This window comes from Agelaius tricolor, unplaced genomic scaffold (assembly GCF_023055355.1).
Source record: "Agelaius tricolor isolate 1412-34295 unplaced genomic scaffold, bAgeTri1.0.p SCAF_27, whole genome shotgun sequence".
In the NCBI taxonomy this organism is placed as follows: Eukaryota; Metazoa; Chordata; class Aves; order Passeriformes; family Icteridae; genus Agelaius; species Agelaius tricolor.
In genome coordinates, this window is record NW_027269287.1 from 3,916,418 (window position 1) to 3,936,620 (window position 20,203).

The 20,203-nt window shown below is 38.2% G+C and overlaps 1 long non-coding RNA gene across 1 annotated transcript; it reads left to right on the forward strand.

The window, feature by feature from the left end:
• The first annotated feature begins 17 nt into the window (after nucleotides 1–17).
• Nucleotides 18–16,110, forward strand: LOC139600485 (uncharacterized). Its single transcript, XR_011682565.1, has 2 exons — nucleotides 18–92; nucleotides 15,044–16,110. It is a non-coding gene; the product is annotated as an uncharacterized lncRNA (long non-coding RNA).
• Nucleotides 16,111–20,203: the final 4,093 nt, after the last annotated feature.

The window sequence follows — 20,203 nt, forward strand, 5'->3', positions numbered from 1 at the left end:
CCAGTAGCTGCGCTGGGCTGCGCCGCTAGGAGGCGCTGTCCGAGCCCCGCTGGGCACTGATCCGCGCCAGGTCGGACTGGGAGCGGGTTCCGGTGGGTCTGCGGTCACAGGAGAGAGGCTGGGGTTTGCAGGGGAAGGCCCGAAGTCCTCAGGGGAGGGTTCGGTGTTCCCAGTAATGGGGCTGGGGTCCACAGGGGAGGGTCTGGAGTCCGCACGAAACGGGTTCAGTGTCCGCTTGGAGGGGTCCGAGCCTCGAGAGCCCGCAGGGAGGGAACAAAGCGCCCCGTGCCCTTTTGACTGCCCTCGGGCAGGAACGGGCTGATGTGCGATCAGTCCCGGCGGATGAGGGCTTTTAGTGCTGGGAGAGGAAAGGCTGTGGTTGCGGGGTCGCAAGCGGTGGTCAGCGAATTGAGGGGAAGGCTCTGCAGACTTCTCTGCGGGGTGTAGGGGTGGGTGGCAACACCAGCTCAGGACAGCGGGGAGCCACGGCATGTTATCCTCCGAGGGATGGGTGCTGGGCACGGCACAAGGCAGATCCTGGTAACAAAGGATCCAAGGCGAGGGTGCTGATTGTGGTTGTAAGCTTGTCGAGAGCTTCAGTGTACTTTAATGAAACCATGTTTTCAGTGAAATTCGTAACATAACGTAGCGAGCTGAAGCTTGGGCATGTGTTACAATGAGCTGTATCTCAACCACACATAGCCACCGCATGAGAGCCCTGTTCAACATCCCTTGCTGAGCAGATTTGTGCAGGAGACCTTCGAGAGGTTTATCTGCATAGGTAAAAGGGAAGAATTAGGGCCCAAATCTGTACTGTTTTTCAGGGGCATGTGATGAAGTATTCGTTTATCAAACAGGACTGTCCTAATGCTCCTTAAAAATATAAAAAAATATTTATGGTAAAACATAATTCTGCCACCCTCAGAATAAAATAATAGCTTTTTTTTCTGAGTAGATCTACCAACTTTGTTATGACAACAAATCTGGGTAACTGGATTTGTGATGGATGTTTCAGTATTTCTAAAAAGGCTAGATCTGTTATTAAGATGGAGCATTTGCCTCATTCATATAAAATGGAAAATGCAACACATTAATTCTTTGAAAGCTTATTAATATTTTTAAAGTGCATCTTTTAAAGTTAAAGTGCAAGAGTTCTGGCTTGGTCTTAATTGCCTGGTCCTTTTACTTCAGAAGGTGAAAATCTGCTTTTGTGGGTCTATAGGACATAGCAAGCAATTAGTGATTAATGTGTCCCAAAGATGCTTTCAGTATTTGATGACAAGAAATATTAAGCTCTTTGAACAGAAATGGTGACTTACTGGCTTCAACTGATTTGCAGAGTCACACCAGCATTTTTTTGTAGAGCTCTTTGTCACATCAAGCCATCATCAAAGTTTGTGCCTTACATTATTGACTGGTTCATGGAAATGCACACTGTAGGTGCAAAGGCCTGGTCTAAGGATTCCAAGACTTGCCCTGAGCAAAGCACATGGTGCTTTGTGAAATAACAAATCAATAAACACCTGTTGCTGAGGCAGGAGCAACCCAAAGGCTTACCCCCACCTTAAGCTCTATATGGCATTAATGAAGGGTGCAGCTTTGCAGTCTCTAACAAGAGGCTACATTCTGTTCTAGAAGTGTTTCCCATGCTAGCTGCTCTTATGTAAATTATTTAATTGGTGTAGATTAATATATTCTCAAAGTAATCTTTGCAAAGGAAAGCATGGACAAGAATTTGGAGGACCTCAAAATAGTCTTTAGCATGGGAATGTTCCATGAATTCGAGGGTCTTATTTTATGACAAAGCTAGGGGCCTATGTGTGGAATATTTTCTAAGTGTGGAATATTTGGCTTTGGTAGTAATAAAAGGAATCAAAGTATTTGGGAGGAAAAAAAGAAAAAGAGAAAAGCATTGAAAAGATATTTTAGCAACTCTTTGAAAAGAGACTGTGAAAGAGACCGACCTTGGGGCCTACTAAGAGGCTTTAAAGTTTTCTTTCTGAATTTTAAAAGTTTTTTCTTCAAAATTAGAAAAAATTAATTAAAATTTCAGCTTTTTATGACTACCTTTGTATCAAAGTCGTTAACTTGAATAGAACCTGTCAAATCTACTAGTTTTATTTATGGTTAACATAAGGCAGTCTACCTTAGACTTCATTTTTAATGGCTCTCTATATCATTCTACTGAATTTTCCTCAATCTGCTCATACTGCTTTCATTAGTTCAAGAGCTGTTTTCATATCGCTTCACAAAGGCAATAAAAATGAATACAATAAAGTGTGATGCTTAATTTTTGTCTCTTGATGAAATCTGAGACTTGGCTTACAGTGTCCTGTCCTTTGAATTTGAAAATTTCTGACGTAGAAATACAAAATAACTCTTAAACTTCATTCTGTGACTTATGCTGTTACCTCCTAGTGTGAAGCACTGAAAAATAAACAAAGCAAGCCTCACATCCTGTAAAGTAGTAGATTTCCTGTAAGACTGACTTCACTGAATTGAAAAACTATTTCTCATCTTGCATGACAGGATATCTACTTATTATAATAGCTTTGCGTGGGGAATAAAACTGTGGGGTTTTCTTTAGCTTGCCAGTCTTTTCATCTGCATTAGGTACAAATTCAGCAAGGACTTGAATTTTAAGATCAGGTACATGCTAAAGCAATTAATTTTAGACCTTTGACATAAATGTTACGTAAAAAGATAAGATTGGTCTGTGGTTGTAATCTCATGATAAAGTACTTGGGCTTTCTTGTATACAGGAATAGACTTAATATCCTAAGGTTTTGCATTGTGGCAAACTTATCTTGAAATTTTTCATTATCCATGCCTGAACCATGCTACTGAACCATCACTACTACTGCCATTTATATATCTGGGAGAAAATGTTCTTTCAGTTTGTGCAAAACCCTTTTGAGTCATACAGTCTTCCTGCTTATACTTCCATAACACAATGATATTGTTCCTGGCAAGCAACAATAGTAAATATTAAATTATAAAGGTCACTATCATATATCTTGATGAAGTATTTTAGACAGGTAAATTGATTCCAGGCTCTGAGCTCTTAGCTTTGAGCACAATTTACTCTATTTTTGCCACAGATACTTAATTTTCTTTTACCATGGTTTTTTGGATTTTGTTTTGGTTTGTTTTGGTTTTGTTTTGTTTTTAGGAAAAAGATACAAACTTTCTCTTTATTCTCTTGCATATGTGAAAGTACAGATTGCATCATACACTAGAGAGCTGCGTGGCGATTTTACTTTGTAAATGGAGCCACATGCTGGCAGCAAAAAGGATGAAAGCCTTTGAACAGCTCCTTTGATGATAGAAATCTGCCCATGATCTCCTTCAGGCTGCAATTTTACTCATCGCTATTTCCTAGGTTTTTTCTAGCACCAAGATAAATTTCAATGTAAAAAAAGAGTCCCAGTGAAAGAGAATATATTATAAAGATATGTAACACAGTTGTCATTAAAGTACTTTACATACCTTTGTATAAAGCAAAAATACACAAAACAAATACCTTTATATTGGAGGATTATTTTTTTCCAGGTGAATGGAAAAGTGCAATAAATCCAGTTATGCAAGCTTGCATCCTTAGCAAAACTTCAATTCTCGTGCAGTAAATGGTGTCTGCAGACTGCAGATGAGATAAGCTTTTGGGTCACTGATGTTTATTTGATGCCTTTCCCATGTGTAAAGGATGTTCATCTCTACCTCTGGTAGGACAGTGCTTAGTTAATAAAACAATAATGAATGTCAGTGTTTCGAAGACAAATTATTCATAACAACATCTTACCTAAAGTGGTGCCATATTTTGCCCACCACTGAAAATGGTTTCTAGTTGTTTCAGAACAGAAAATGTTTATTGTTGTATCTCTGTCTTCTATTTGTGTGCTGCTATCCTATGTACACGCTATCCTTTGAATCTCCATACAAGTGATCACTGGTGCCTCAATGCACGTAATCCAGTTGTCATTAATTTGAATGTGATACCTCAACTGTCCTGGGAAATTGTCTATATTTCTCTTATGGCTTTTTGTGTGTGTTTAAATAATCTTACTCTTGCCCTTTTGCCTCTGGGATATCTGCATAGGTATCACTGAAGGGTTGGGATTTGTCCTCTGCGTACCTTTTATTTGTTTGCTTGTTTGTTGTGAGAAAAAAAATGTCAGATGTCTGTGGTAATAACAAAAGACTTGCAAAAATGTTGAGTTGAACTAGAACTTGCATTCCATCTTTAGATTGTCTCCTAAGAATTTGGAGTAGAAAAACAGTGGATTTGCATTCTTTGTTCATACCTAATTGTATTAAGCAGAGACTGAGAGTAGGGTCCTACTAAATTAGAATGGTGCAAGTTGATCAGTAGAACAAATTGTTTGTGCTTAGGCAGGCCTTTTGGATCTTATGGAAGCAAGTAGTGGGGGGGAAAAACGCATATGGATGAATACTGCTACTATGCTATTTTTCTTACATTCAGAAGCTGATAGTGAAGTAGAGGTTCAGTAAAACACTTATGTAGTATCTGTCTTCTGATCAAAGTATGGTATATCTGAACTTTCTATTGATCTTCTATATCTGAAGTTTTCTAGTGATTTTATCCAGGTAGGAGGTCACTTGGAAAGTTGTTTAACACAGAATATGGCAACCTATAGCACATGGTTTTGATACAGACACTTTTGTCATGATCCCTTAATTAAAGAAAAGAAGGAAAGGAAGGAAATAAAAAGAAAAGGAAAGAAAGGAAGAAAAGGGGACAGAAGGAAGGGAAGTTCTGGGAAGGGAAGGGAATGGAAGTTCTGGGACGGGAAGGGAAGGGAAGGGAAGGGAAGGGAAGGGAAGGGAAGGGAAGGGAAGGGAAGGGAAGGGAAGGGAAGGGAAGGGAAGGGAAGGGAAGGGAAGGGAAGGGAAGGGAAGGGAAGGGAAGGGAAGGGAAGGGAAGGGAAGGGAAGGGAAAAAAGAGCACCATCCTTTTAAGAAGATACCACCTGTCTCTTTTTCACTACGTGTATGTATCGGTCTTTCACCTTTATTCTAGTACATCAGCCTTGGAAAGGTTCAAGATGCCTGTCTTCCTTTCCTCCTTTCCTTAAGCTCTAGTATTTCCTATGACTCAAATTTAGAGAATTTCGTGTTCAACATGAACATGCTCCAGCTCACTCTTTCACTTAAGGATTTTTAGGACATCCAGCTCTTTTCCCACATGGAGCCCAGGAGGCTAACCCTAAACCTCAGTTTGTAAATCCTCTAAAAGTAGTGCTGCACTTAACTGATAGATATGTGAAAAATAAGTATGTGAAATATTGCCTTTGTACAAGTTATAGTCAGCCAATCTTCCTTTACTTGAACCTTCCTTCACACCTCAAATACAATCACCATTTCAGGAAAGAAGGCATTAGTTCTATTAAACCACAATTTCTAGTAGTAGGCCTTTTGTTTGAGGTATTAGAAGAATAGAACACTAACACAGTCTGTCTCTTCTTGAACTTTATACTATAGATCATAAAACAGAGTAGCTACATTTCCATTAAAATCTATTAACAGTAGGGATGGGGTTGCATAATTCAGACAACCTCCCATTAAATTCTTCATTTAAACCATAGTGGAGAGGTCAGTGGGAAATAACAGTGTAGAAGGTTATTCTGTGCATTAATGTGAATTAGTGTGACTATTTACTGTAGCCTTCATGTAAGAAATAAAAGGGAAATGCTGCAAGAAAATTGCCGCCCTTGGTATACAATTAGCAGGCTTCACTGAATAAGAAGGCAAATACTAATTTTTTGAAGCAGCATTCCTATTGACAAAATTGCTGAATGATTTCTAAAAAACAAACCCAAAAGACACAACAAACCCAAAGAAGCCAAAGCCAGATGAAACCCTAGGGGAACTGAGAAATTCTTTAACATTTCCTCAATTACTCTGAAAATATATTTGAACACTTCTAAATGGTCCCTAATGACTGCTTAGTAATTTTTCCACTAGACTTCTGGAATAGAAATATTCCAGAATAACTTGGGTCTAGGTTTTCTGTTTTATTATAACAGATTTTCCTCAAGGTAAGATGAATACTTCTATTCACACAATACAAGGATTGAAGTAAGCCTGGTCTCACTCCCTGAAAACCCAAAAGCATTTTTCATGCTGTGTGAAATCAGATTTATTTCTACAAGCTTTTCTTGGTAAAGACTCTTAAAATAGAGAAAAAGATTTTGAAAATATAGCTGCTTAGCACTCTATGAATGCAAATGAATAGCAATGATTTTGCAGATAACTGTCCAGTCTTACATATCTTTGTCTCCCAGACTATGCTAAGGCTGAGAGTGCTAGCTTTTATTTATTTTTGAAAAAAATGTTGTATTTGCTTTTGTGAAATTAAAAGTTCTTTTAAATGTCTCATTTCAATGGCATTGCTGCTCCATGGAAGTTACCTCTTTAGCATGATAAGCCTTCTCTTGTTAAGGAGAAGTGGAATATCTCATATTTGCTCATATCCCATAGACATGTCTATTCATAATGTAATCTGAAAACTCTTTTACTTAACTAATTAAATTGTGATGTTGCGGATGCCCCATCCCTAGTAGTAAGCAAACTCAGGCTGAACGAGGCTTTGAGCCACATAATACAGTGAAAGTAGTCCCTACCCTTGGCAGGGGGATTGGAACTAGATGATCTTTAATGTCCTTCCCTGTGGCAGTCCATCCTGGAGAGAAAGGGCTGCGAAACAGCCACACCTCAGGGAACAGTATTGGCCTCTAGACACTAAGATGTGAGGATAGATAACATCCAGTCAGGTTATTGTGGGAGGTGGGTGAGGAGAAAAGAACAATGGGAACATTTATGTAAATTAAGTTATTCCTTATTAGGTTCTGTTCTGAACCTTGCCCTCTGATTGGTTCCATATACGGTATTGTTTCTATTTCTCTTTGTTCGCTGGTTCCCTCTCCTGAGCTAATGTATGTATAAGGTTGTGTTTCCTTCATTTTGTAGTCTTCTGGAATAGCTCTACATAGTGTACGGTTTATGTTTTATTTGCCCCCTTTTATTTTTCTTTATTTAACTGGTTTTCAGGCACTCCAGTTGTTCCCATCCCTATTTTGTTTTATTGCCATGCCCCTGGCTGATGTGGTCTCAGGGCTGCACACACTGACAGAAGTGAAGGGCTCATCCGCCACATGATGCAACACTTCCCAGCCCAAACATTCAGTGACTCTATTATTCTATTATAAATGGCATGAATAGACTAATAAACCGGCAAGATTAATGGGCAGGTTTCCCTAAAGTTCAGAAGGAGTGGAATTGTGACTGAGGCCAGCTCTTACTCCCATGAGTATCCACAAGGTTTGCTACACTCAGCTGAAATAAACTGCCCTGAAAACACATATTTCTGAAGCAAGGGGACTCAGTATTACAGGTCTTGGATCCAATTTGTAAGATTAAGAACATACCTAAAATATATGTGTCCAACCTCACTGAGCTTTTGCTACGTCTCCATAAGTATAATCCACAATGGAAAATTTAATTCCAGGTCCTATTAACAAATCCTGTGTGAATCTATGTGGTTATATTGCTGTTCTACATTGATTTTAAATTAAAATTTTCAACTTTTCTGGAAATCAGGTGGGCAGATTTCTTCAAGCATACATCTGATACCATGGGATGATCACAGTCAAAAGAAAGAAAATCCGTCAGGTTCCAGATATTTTTTTAAGTTGTTCTTTTCATATTTTTTTCTTTTTAATTGACATATTGAGCAAATAATCCTGATGTTATACAATCTGTACAGACACAAATATTCTGTCCACACAACTGTCACTACAACCCAATATCATTAACAGGAAGAGTAATTTCTCAGTAAAATCTTGATGTCTTAGTTATAAAACCTTTAGTCATGTAGAATCATGAAGTGAAACAGAGCCCAGAAAGCCACCTGTTACATTACACTGCCCTTCCATCATACTGCCACAGAGTGGGGGTCATGAGATTTAAAATGAATACTCTTTCATTTAAATAGTTATGAACATTATAAACAATACAGCTTCACAAGTAAATAGTGTTCAAATATTATTCTTTAATGCTCCAAAGTTCACCAATCCCTAAAACCAATAAGGAAAACTGGAGTGATTTAGGATAATTCTCACTAGGTAAAAGTTGGTGTAAGTTCACTGATCCTAACAGATATACATCATGATCTATCAGCCAATGATTTGATCAGCCATAGACAAAGAAAGGAGTATGAATATGAAATTTGAATGCTTGCAAGCAGCAGCTGACTGAGGCCAAGACAAATGAAAATATAACTTTGTTTTCATTATATTGGATTCTTTTCACTGAATGGTAAAGAAAGAAATGATAAGCTATTCCTTGAATAAATATTCATATCAAGAATTGTGCAGAACAGCAGTGTCCAGATGACCTGCTCGGAAGCCTTGGAATGCATCCCAAGGCTTCTGTGTGGTCACCTAGCCTGGAGACCTGTCTACAGTGTCACAGTTCCCAGTGGTGGGTAGTCTTAAATCTAAGCAAGGATAATACATGGACAGCTGTGCACACAGCTAAGTTCCTAGATGAAAAATCAAAGAACAATTTCAGACTGTGTGGATTGTAGAAACATACAGCAAAGGAAAGTTAAGATTAGAGAAAAGGTTTAATTATGTGATGAAATCCCTAGAAAAATGTCATAAGAGGTGATAAATCTCAAAATCACATGACTTTTCAAGTCATAAAAGTGTTCTTCCACTGTAGGAATTCAGTCTTGACAACCTGTAAAGAGGAAAAACTGAAATGATTTCTTGGTTGCAAGTGACAGGGACAGAAATGGTCAATAACTTTACTTAGGGAAAAGAAATGAGCTACAGCAGATCTGCATTTCCTTTCTGCCTCAGCCAGAGCTTGTTCTAAAGGCTCTAAAGATTGTCCCTATTAGCTAAAATATGAAAGCAACATTAGTGATAAATACCACTGCACAAAGAAAGATCTCGATTTCCAATTTAGTTTGTATGGCTAGAAATTATTAAATTGTTATCTAGTATCTTTCCTTTTTTGGGGAGGGGGGCAGTGGGGATGGGAGGAAGGGAGGGGAGAGCAAGTTTGCTAGAAAGGAGGAATTCAAAAGAAGACCAAATCATTGAAATGAGCCTGGCCAAATCTTTGATTAGATTCACTAGGCATTTAAGAAAAGGACTCTGCCTTGATTAAAGCAATATATTCAACATGCAAGACTAGAATTCAGACTAGTTAGGAATATGAATTACTTTACTTGAGAACTATGAATGTTTCTGCATTTGGGGCTCTGCCAGTTTCAAAGAAATAGAATAGCTCTCTTAGTCAAGAAGTAACTCCTCCTCTGCAGGGTTTTATTGGATGAGTAACTGTACAAGAGCTTAAGTAGTTTTGTAATGATTTTCATTTCACAGCAGTTGTGCTGGAGTATGTATACCTATTAGGGACCTTGCACAGTAGTTTTTGAAAGGCATATATTTATCTCCTGTTACTACATCTATCAATGATCAGAATATCAGAGTATAATCTTCCTTCAAAGTAAGTGATTTAGGTTAGGAGCAAACAACTTTTGGTAAATTGCCATGGAGACCCTGGGGGGCATCCCCTGGGTTGGGGAGTCAAGAAGCTTCCTGCAAAAACCTGTTAAGATCCCATTGCCCCCTTCCCCTGTTCCTATGTCCCCATGTCCCTGAGACACTCCTTCCTTAATCCCCAATTGGCCCTTATCTTTGTACTGCCCCGAGACCAGGGTCAGCCCCTGTCGCTTGTGAAGGAGAAACCTTGAATCTCCCCATAAGTATGCCTGGAGACTCGGAACATCTCACCTCACGGCTGAATTAAACATCGGTGAATACCATGCAAAGGCCCTTTTTGCTTCCTTGGACTTTACTAGCAGCTATTCAGGCAGCAACAAATTACCATGGCTGTAATACAAATTAACTCATTATTAATTAACCTTTTTCACTTGAGAGTATATCAACATGCAATACTAAAAAGTGTTCCATTTATTTCAATTTTATTTTTCAAACATCTCAGAGGATAGAAGAATACTGCTCTATTGTATATTGGGGTAGAACTGCAGCATGGGAGCCTAATATTATATATACTAGTAGTTATATACTTTCCTCTTTTTTTCAGTCATAGGAGATAGCAAATGAGGCACTTAAGACAGCCTTTTTACACATTTTTAACCTCTGCTAGGACACAGTGAAAATCAAATTCCATGTTTCTAAAAGCCAGCTGTCTGAATTCAATTACCAGGAAATAGAGACCCTGTGTTTACCTCTGATGTTTGATATAGTAGGTTCCTGCTCCTGATCCAGGTGGGAGGGTTACTATTACATTTGGCCTCTACTTCAGCAAAGGGAGTTTAGCTGAAATTAGTGCTTGCTGATAGTGCAATCAACAGTAGTGATTTTCCCTTAGTGAAAAATCTTCATTGGAAGTACAGTTCTGCTGGAAATACAGTACTCTGTCATGCTCACAAACACGGAATGGTGTTCTTCCTTCATAAATTAAGGCAGAACAGTGAGACGTGTTTGATGTTGTATAAAACAACTTAATGGAACAGGTATCTGACCACTGTACTTGAAATACATTACCTCTCTGTGAGCTTCATAAACTGAATCACAAACACTCTCTTGCAAGGGTCTTATTTGTGTCTGCAGACTAAGAAAACAAAAATACAACCTAAGAAAATAATTGACTTTTCATCACATTTCATGCTAAAATACCTCACAAATTTTTGAAAAATATTTAGACATATCTAGAAAATTCAAGGGTCTTAGTATTTCCAAAGAAACCCTATGCTAACACTGGTACCACTACAGTGCTTGTAAAAATCCTGGTTTTTCTTTCTCAGTTAAAACTGAGGGAAGAAGGTTACCTGATTTACGATGTTTCCAAAGTTTCCAAAAAAAGCTGATAAAAAAGCTGTATTCTGTTTCTACTCATTCTGTGAGTGTTCATAGCTTGTTTCAAGAGGTGGTTAGGCATGCTGCCTCAAATAAAAAGAAATTTTCCATAGCTACTTATGCCAGTGATGGATTTTATTTCTCAGTTATTATAATAATATGCAATCATCAACTCAGAAGACATTAGCAGTGCAGGAGCAACAGTGATGCCATTGGTCTCTGTTGCTGATGTGTGTTCCATGGGCTTCCTATTGATGCAAGAAGAGAACATGAGGATGAGATTAAAATTGACACTGGCATAGTAATGTGATTATTGATGCTTTGGAAATCTATAGTGCAACTTAACAAAAAATCTGTTAACAGCAATTTAAAGGGCAACGTATTCTCAAATTTAATGACACAATCACAAAGTTATTTGCCTTGGAGTATATAAATACCTCGTAGTTCTTCTCATGTAGGATTTTGGTTCATTTGAGAGGTTAGGTAGCAATTTAGTAATTAAATTACATAATTTACTATATGGGACTTCCAGTTATGTAAAAATTTAATTCAGTTTTATTTCCTACTTGTCTAAGACACTTTTGTCATGGGAATATGACTATAATAATTTAGAGATGTGTCTTCTGTTGCTAAAATTTCTTAGGTAGTTATGTCTCTCTTACACTGATGGCACACTTGTGAAAACCAAACACATCAGACTCTCTTTATCTTTTTGATTGTGAGCTAAATTCAACATTGTCATCAAAATTACCCTGGGAAGGTTGATATTGAAGAGCAAATTAATTGTTCAAATAGATTTTCTCTTGGAGAAGCACAGGCCATGATGGCAACCAAGCCAGAGCTTGTGGCCAAAATGAGAAAGCTTGCCCTCAAGAGCATTGCAAATCTCCCCACTGAATAATCAGGCATCTTTCTTCCTTTTTGGAAACTGTCAAAGAGACTCATACTGGTGCATTCTTCCAGGCATCAGGCTTAACCACATGGTGTTAGGAACAGGTCACTCAAAAGGGAAGAAGGGAAGAGAGGTAAAGGACATGAAACAGAGAATGAAAATTAAGTTTTGATAAAAGGAATGGGAAGTAGGTAGGAGTGCTAACAGAACAGAGATGAAATGTAGAAATCTTTGTCAGCTGGTAGGCATGTCATGAGTTTATTCTCAAGGTTGTGAAGTTGGTGCTGTTTTGTTTTTCTCCACCCCATGCACATAAATGTGTAACACTGTAGTGTGGCTGATGCTGCAGTGCAGAGCTGTGTCACCCCTGGTGGAGGCTGAGGAAAAGGTGTCACTGACACCCTTGGGAGATGTGGCCAGGGTGGTGAGCCTGCCTAATCATGGGGGACAGGGGAAAACTGGATCATACCCTGAGGATTTGGACTTGCAGAACTGCTTCCAGAAGAGAAGAAAAATGTTCTAGGGAGATCACATATATTATCTCTTTCTTTCCCTTTCCCCTCAATCTATTACAAAATAAATTGCCTAAAATAAGAAAGCATTCTAAAACTAATTTTTTTAAAGTGCATTGGATGTATGAAAGCTAGTTTTATATGGTTTAGATGCTGGATGGGATGATGTTGGCATGTTGAGAATCTTCCAGAATAACTGTTATTTCTTCTGTTGGACATAGAAAATCAGGTGGACAAGATTTTCCATGGAGAAGTTTCTGGTGCTCTGCATCTCATTGTGTATCTGTGTTTGTGTGTTGTGTGAATAAGCTGTACCAAAAGAAAAACTAAAAACTAAAAAAAAAAAAGCTATATAGTTGTCTCAGTCATGCCAGGGTTGAAGCTTTTCTTAACAGCCTTCAACTGTGAGTGCAGATGAGTGTAGCAAGCAAAATATACATTCAGAGAATGAATTGTATTCCTATGTGTAGGTGGAGCATAAACTCTAAAACTAGCTAGCAGGTGAACAGAATATGGCAATAGTAGATTTCACTGTCTCAAAAAAGAGATGCTTTGTTAAAACATTTCGTAAATATCTATCTGCAGGCTTCCTAAATTGACATCAAAAACTTCTTTTTTGGCCAAACAATGTATGTAACTATCCTCCCTAATAATGCCCATGTGCCTAGCCAATAGTGCAATCATGTATTGCTGAGGATTTTTTTTTTACATTACCCATCCAAGCTGTTTGGGGCAGAAGAAGTTTATGCCATAACAACAGAGAAAAGGAAGAGGATTTTCTTTGTACAGAGAGTACAAACATTATTTGACATCTTTACTCTTTTTTAGCCTATGGAGTAATCTTTAAGCTTTCTTTTTCTTTTGATTGCAGTTCATGATATGTTAGAAATCTAACTGATAGATATCTAGAAAATTCAAAGGTTTTAGTATTTAGTATTTAGTATTTCATAGACTGTTAGAAATCTATTACTTTAAACAGAAAAAGAGGAACAAAATCTTAGGCAGAAAAGACAGAAAACTACGGAAATGAGAGGTCAAATGTCTTTCTAAAGGTAATGCAGCTTCTAGTACTACTGGTAGCATCCATATTTCTTGAATCTTTTAAATCTCACAATAGTAGCTTTGTCCCAGGGCTTCTTACTTGCTGTTTTGCTATTTTTCTAAGATTTGTTATTTGTCTATTGAGTTCCATGCCAGGCAAATCTAGCATCTTCATTTTCTAGCCTTGTATTCCATCCTGTCCTCTCCAAACTGATTCAGCCATCCCTTGAAATTACAACTGTGAAACTGCTAAATTAACCGTACAGTTGCTCCCTCATTTTAATAATCATAATAATAGTAATTGCAATAGTAATAATAACAATAAAAATAATAATAGGAAAATATTGATTTCTTTGAAAAATTGAAGTACATTTAACTATTCTCAGCTAGGAATAGATTAGATCATCAACTACTACTTCTGAAAAATATTCAAGGAGAATATAGTTGGACATGATGCATTATAGATAGAAATGTGTTTTCATTACAAATAATGTGCTCTAACATCAGAAATAAGACTGATTATTACCTTTTTATGTCCTAGGATATTTCTAGAATATTATAGGACACTATTTGGCTCAGGCTCCAGCTACTTTCTTTCTCTTTCCCTGAGATGATGTAAGCACCATACCTATTCCCATATCCATATTTTAAATGAACAATTTTCTGAGAAAGTAAGATGAACTATTACAGAGGAAGCAGAAAGACTGTGCCACCATGGTTGAACTAAAGTATTTTAGCAGGAGGCCAGCACTACAAAAGAAAAGTCTCCCCAGAGGTTCTTGCTTTATTCACAGCTAGAATGACCTAAAAATAACATATTGCTATATAGAATCACAGCTATATTATTCCCCTTGCAGTGTTACCAACACTTCAAGCTAAATTAAAGAAGCCATTCTAAATTTAATTTTCAGAAGCGTACCTTTCCTCTTCTCTGACTTCTGCTTTATAATCTACTATTACTTTCTTCTGGTTAATTAAAGAAATACTATTTAATTCCCTACATGTCTGTCTTGATGATGACATATATTTGAAAAGGTACTTTTTGATCCACACTCTCTCCTGTAGTTCTATTTCATAAAGAAATTCACAAGGTTTTTCTAGGATCCAGGTAGAAGCTCAGCAGTTTCCTAGTTTCTGAACAGTCGATAGAGAGAGTAGCATGGAGGTTAATTATAGCATAAACTAGGATTTTCCGGCAGGATATATTTTCTCCTTTTTTGATTCATGGGATTCACTTACTTAAAAACACATCATGGTACACCCACTTGTTAAAGGTCAAAATTATTTCACAGTAAATCAATGTCACATAGGTTTTTGTGTTAGGCAATTATTTTTAGCATCTTATTTACTGCTACAATGCTAATGGTAGCTAAAAAGAAGGATATGTATGTTAATTAATGTTCACTAGATTTTTTTTTTCAATGTAGCCTCTTGTTTCTGATTTGCATTGTATAACGCTCATCAGACAGTGCTAAGAACATTATGTGTATCAGCAGCATCTTCTGGAACATCAGTGGCCATATTCAGTTGCTGTACAGTGTATGTCGAATAATCATCCTCTGCTAGGAAATTATAAAACTGTGTCATTTGATTGCAATTACATCCTCACTCATGCTAAGGTGCTGGCTTTAAAGAGTTCTTATCAACACATCTAACCAATAATTTTTGGTTGGGTTTTTTTTCAGGAGACGAGTTGAGAGGCAATAAGTAAGAGCTCAAGTCTCTGCAGGACACACAGCTTTGCAATGGTTTTTTTGTATGTGCATTTACTTCCTCTATAAAAACTTTGTGAGAGATTTAACAAGACCCTGGAGAGGAAGAATATAAAGTTTTCCTCAAGACAGCAAAAAAACCCTCATCATTTCCTGTCAAAAAGTGAACCATACTTCCACAGAAGAAACAGATACACTTTTGGCCAAGACTGGTGGTGAAGGTGTAGAACTTTCTTGTTACATGAAGTCATTGGCTGGAGACAGGGACAACACAAACTCTCAGAGATCCATGCCACAACAGCGATCGTTTGTTATGGAAGATTCCTTATATAGGGGGTTTGAAACTCCAGGGTTTAAACAGCTGATTGATTGGGGTCTCTCTCCACCCAGATCTCTGGCCAGTGGTGCTTTTTCATCTAGGCTTGAGCAGGGTTGGCTGAGGGTCCCCGTATAGGTTTAAATCCAACCTATCCAGGGACTTATCTGTTTTCTGGAATGAACCAGTCTAGCTGAATTGGATTTATGTTATGGCTAGATTTACCTTGTCCAGCTACAGACCAGCTGTGTACAGTACACAGCTGGTCTGTAGTACTGTGTCACTTTCTCAGTACTGTGACACTTTCTCAGTTTCTGTACAGTAATCTCTGAACAGGTTGCCAAAAATAAGAAAATGCTTGGAGGACATAGTGCAGCTATAGCTGTTTGGGTACTATGGACATTGTCAAAGTACTATGGCCTATAGTATATCAGCTCTCTTTTCAGGTATATTATATCAACTCTCTATTCCTTCAAATTATTTTCATTCCTATTTAAAGTGTTCCAAAGTGCATCTGTTTGGATAGGGGGTGGAAACATCATTACACTTCCCCCCAAAGTCAGCTATGCTTCTTGCACCAGAAGAGTGAGGCATCTACTGGAAGAAGAAAACCCCTACACTGCAATAACTACTAATGTCAGTGTTTAAATAATCATCTCTAAGCATGTACATTAATTCCTCATGGACATAAATGAAGTATATAAACCCATTTCATTCTAACGTTTCATATTTGTTCTTTATTTGGTCTTATTTCCAATCCAGACTGCTGCAACTTGGGGAGAGAGAGGGGGAGAAGAGAATGAAGGTGGGAATGGCACACTAATTTCTTATGAAAAGTATGTCTAGCGTGTATTAACTCTATCAAAACTCAGACTATTACAAGGCTGAAATATGAGCTGAGCCCCTGTATGGCTGAGATGCTATTAAGCTTGACATTTCTAGGGCTGCCTGGAGCTGGGATTAATCTCTGAATTGACACTTTTGTGGGTTAAAGGAGAAGAAGAACAGGTAAAAAGAAATGGAAGTGGTGGTTTGTACTCAGTTACAGCAAATCAAATTGATCAACTTTTTCTTCAAGTGCTAAATTTGCAGAAATTTCCTAGAACAAGCTCATTGCATTGATGTATGTGGAAATGAGGGCAGTATTGAATGACTTTTCAGAGGCAGTCTTGAAGTCATGTGAAATTATCTCTAACGACTCCACTCTAGTTTACATTTATCCTTTACTCTGTGTTACTACTCCAGATAGAGCTGTAGCTTTTCTTTGCTGAAATGAGAATCCACTATCACCTTCATCATACCCCTGCTATTTATTTAACTTACTGCACTTCAAGTGTTTCCATGACTTTTTGGGCAATGAAAAGGGATGTTAGGGCTTTGAGGTGATTGGCTGAAGGATCAGGATCACAGATAGTGTTTTCTTCATTCCTTTCAACAACAGTAAAGAATATTGAAAGGAATGAGCAGAGTCAATAGATTAACATGCTGCTCCAAGGCTGGTGTCACTGACAGAATTTGGAGGTTTTTTGATCATAGGATGACCTATACAATGCCAGGTTGGCTGACACCTGATGAGGTGCACCTTTCTCAGAGGGGAAAAAAGGGTTTTGCACAGGAGTTAGAAGGGCTTATCAACAGAACTTTAAACTAGTCTGGAATGGAGAAAGGAAAAAGAGCAGACTTGCCACTCATGAGTAATGGGGAGGGACATGAAAGTTTGAGGGACTATGTGTTAGTGAGATCCTTCAGTCTTCTCCATGGGGTGTTAGCTGCAATGAGATGCACTTGACTAACACATGCAGCATGAGTCCCTGAGATACTTCAGTGTCATCCCTGGTGGAATGAGTCCTCTGACAGAAGTCTGTTTTTGGATGGTTACAGGCTGTTCAGGAGGGATAAGCAGGGCAGAAGAGGCAGTGGAGGTCATGGTGGCAGGGTGTCATTGTGTGTAATGGAAGGGCTGGAATGTGTGGAGCTCACTTTTGGCAATGGTCCAGTTGAGAGCCTCTGGATAAGTATTAAGGGACAGGCAAGTAGTGCAGATTTCCTCATGGGAGTCTGCTATGGACCACTGAGACAGGTTGAAAGCACTGATGAATTATTTTCTAAGGAACTAAGAGACACCTAATTCAGCCACCCTTGATCATATGGGACAATCCATCTTGCCAGATATTAACCATATTATTAGTATAGGAATTATTGCCATATTATTAGTATGGGAATAACACACAGGTGGTACAAGAAGGTCCAAAACACCCCTAAAATACTTGTGTTATAACTTAACTGGAAGGACACAGACCTGTTAAAATGAGTCCAGAGGAGGGTCATGAGGATGGTTATAGGATAGAGCATCTTCCCTCTGAGAAAATGCTTAGATAATTGGCATTGTTCATCCTAGAGAAGAGAAGACTCCAGAGAGTCCTTATAGCAGCCTTCTAGTGGGGGCCAACTAGAAAGCTGGTAGAGGGACTTTTTGCATGGGCATGTAGTGATAAGATGGCTTTGAAGTGAAAGATAATTGGTTTAGATTAGACATTAGGAAGAAAGTCTTTACTTTGAGGGTGGCAAGGCACTGCCACAGGCTGGCCAAAGAAGCAGTGGATGTATCAGAGAAAGTCCATATCATAGAAGAGTTCAAGGCCAGGCTGGATGGATCTTTGAGCCACCTGGTGAAGGGGAAGCCACCTGGTATTCATCATCCCCCATGGGCAGGGGGATTGGAATGACATGATCTTAAAGGTCTCTTCTAATCCTAAACATTGTATGAGTCTGTGATTCATGGTACAGGTACTAAAGGAGGCAACTATGACAGGTGCCCTTCTTGGTTTGTTTCTTTCTAAAAGAGAGATTCTAATGAGTGAAGTACTGACTGGTGGCTATCTTAGCCACAGTAACCATGAAGGAATCAAGTCTGAAATCTCTGACAACAGAGGAAAAGTGCCAGCAAAATGTCAGCCCTGGACAAGAGGAGAGCAGACTGCTCAGGAAACTAATTAGAGCAGTCCCTGAGAAAAGGCTTTAGAGGGTACTGGGGTACATCAATGCTGGTCACTTTTTAAGCACCGCTTCCCAAGAGCACAGGAATGGGCAATTCCAAAATGTTAGAAGTCAAGTAGGGGAGGCAAAAGGCTGGCTTGGCTAAGCAGGCACCTTCTGGAACTGAGGTAAAAACAAGAAAGTGTATGGCCAATGGAGGAAAGCTCATGTGACATGAAGGGCATACAGAGATACTGGTCACCACTGTAGGGAGAAAATTTGTGTGTCTGAAAGTCTGTTGCAGCTGAAGAAGACCAGAACTGTGGGGGACAGTAAAATGTGTTTTTTAGACGTGTTAATAACAAAATAGCTATAGGCAGAAATAACATTGTCCCAAAGATCTGGCTGATGTTATCATGAGGCCTTTCTTTTTCATTTTTGGATGATCTTGGGCTTCTGGAAATGTCCTGGTCAACTGGTCAACTGGCAAATTTCCAAATTCCAGCTCAGGTCATTCTATGATTTACAATTCACTTCCAGGACCCTGCACACAGGTTCAGAATTCTCTTGAACTGAGTGTTATGTAAGATGTGGGCAGATATAAAGAATTTTTGTCTTTTCCTACCCTCAAATATTCAAATATCAATCCTAAGTGTGTGATTTTTTGACTGAAGGGAATCTGAATCCTTAAAAGCTGATTATCTTATACTGTTCTCACTGTTGCCGTATTTTAGTATGTTATAACCCTGTAAAGAACCTGGAGGACATTGCAGAAATATGATGCAAGCTGTGAATCATAGGAATCTTATTGTAGATGCTAGTAGAAGTTGTTTCAGTGAAGTCACAGAGGGCTGTAAGACTGTATTAAATACTGCCCACTCTACTAAACTGTAATACAGTTAAATATTTTGACACATGATTTAGAGAGGAACATGGCATATGGCACAGAAACAAAATATAGAACTCACCTTTACAATATGTGAAAAGCAAATGTGGAATATATTAGAAGTTATATATATCAAAATACAGAAAACAGCAGAAATACAGAACTTACACATTGAATTAGTCATAGTAGTCACATAAAGCTGGTGAGTAGCAAGAAATTTGGCAGGATGTGCTTGATTCTGCCTTAGGAAAAATTATTGTAACAGAAATATTCCAGTATTTGCTTCTCAATGGCAGACAATCCCAGAAACCTCTGAGACACTGAAGCCCCAGTAGGCACAAAAAGGATGATGAAGAGAAAAAAGAACATGTCCTTTTTAAGAACAATCACAAAAGTATTCTATATAGCAACTGGAATTAACAACAAGCAATTTTTGAAATTGATTCATAACTATGTTCAGGGAGAGGACTTAGAGATTTGGAGTCTTTGCAGCAGATATTTTTTATTGAAAACTCATACATGCTCACTTTAGTTCAAAAGAAACTTCCAAACAGAGAAGAGAAACATTTGATCCATTTTGCTCCATTTTAAAGGTAGCGAGTGAAGAAAATAAGCCTCTATCACAAGCATATAAATCAGTGAAAATGCAGTGTCTAAAGCAACTTGTTCCTCTTGTTTACTCAGTGTGTCTTGTCCTGTCCATACCATTTATTTGTTAACTTTTTCATATCTTGTTGTTTGGTTTGGGATTTAAACTCAGAGAAAATTCATGTTCTTTTGCTTAAAAAAGCATTAAAAAGTGAGATATTCCAAATTTTATTTCCCAAGATGCATCAATTCTTATCTAGAGTGATTAGATCTGGTAGATCCTTGCTTTGTTCTTTCAAAGCTCTGTTTACAATCACTGTGAATTTCTTTACAAGATAACCAAGACTGTTTTTGTAAGTCAAAACAG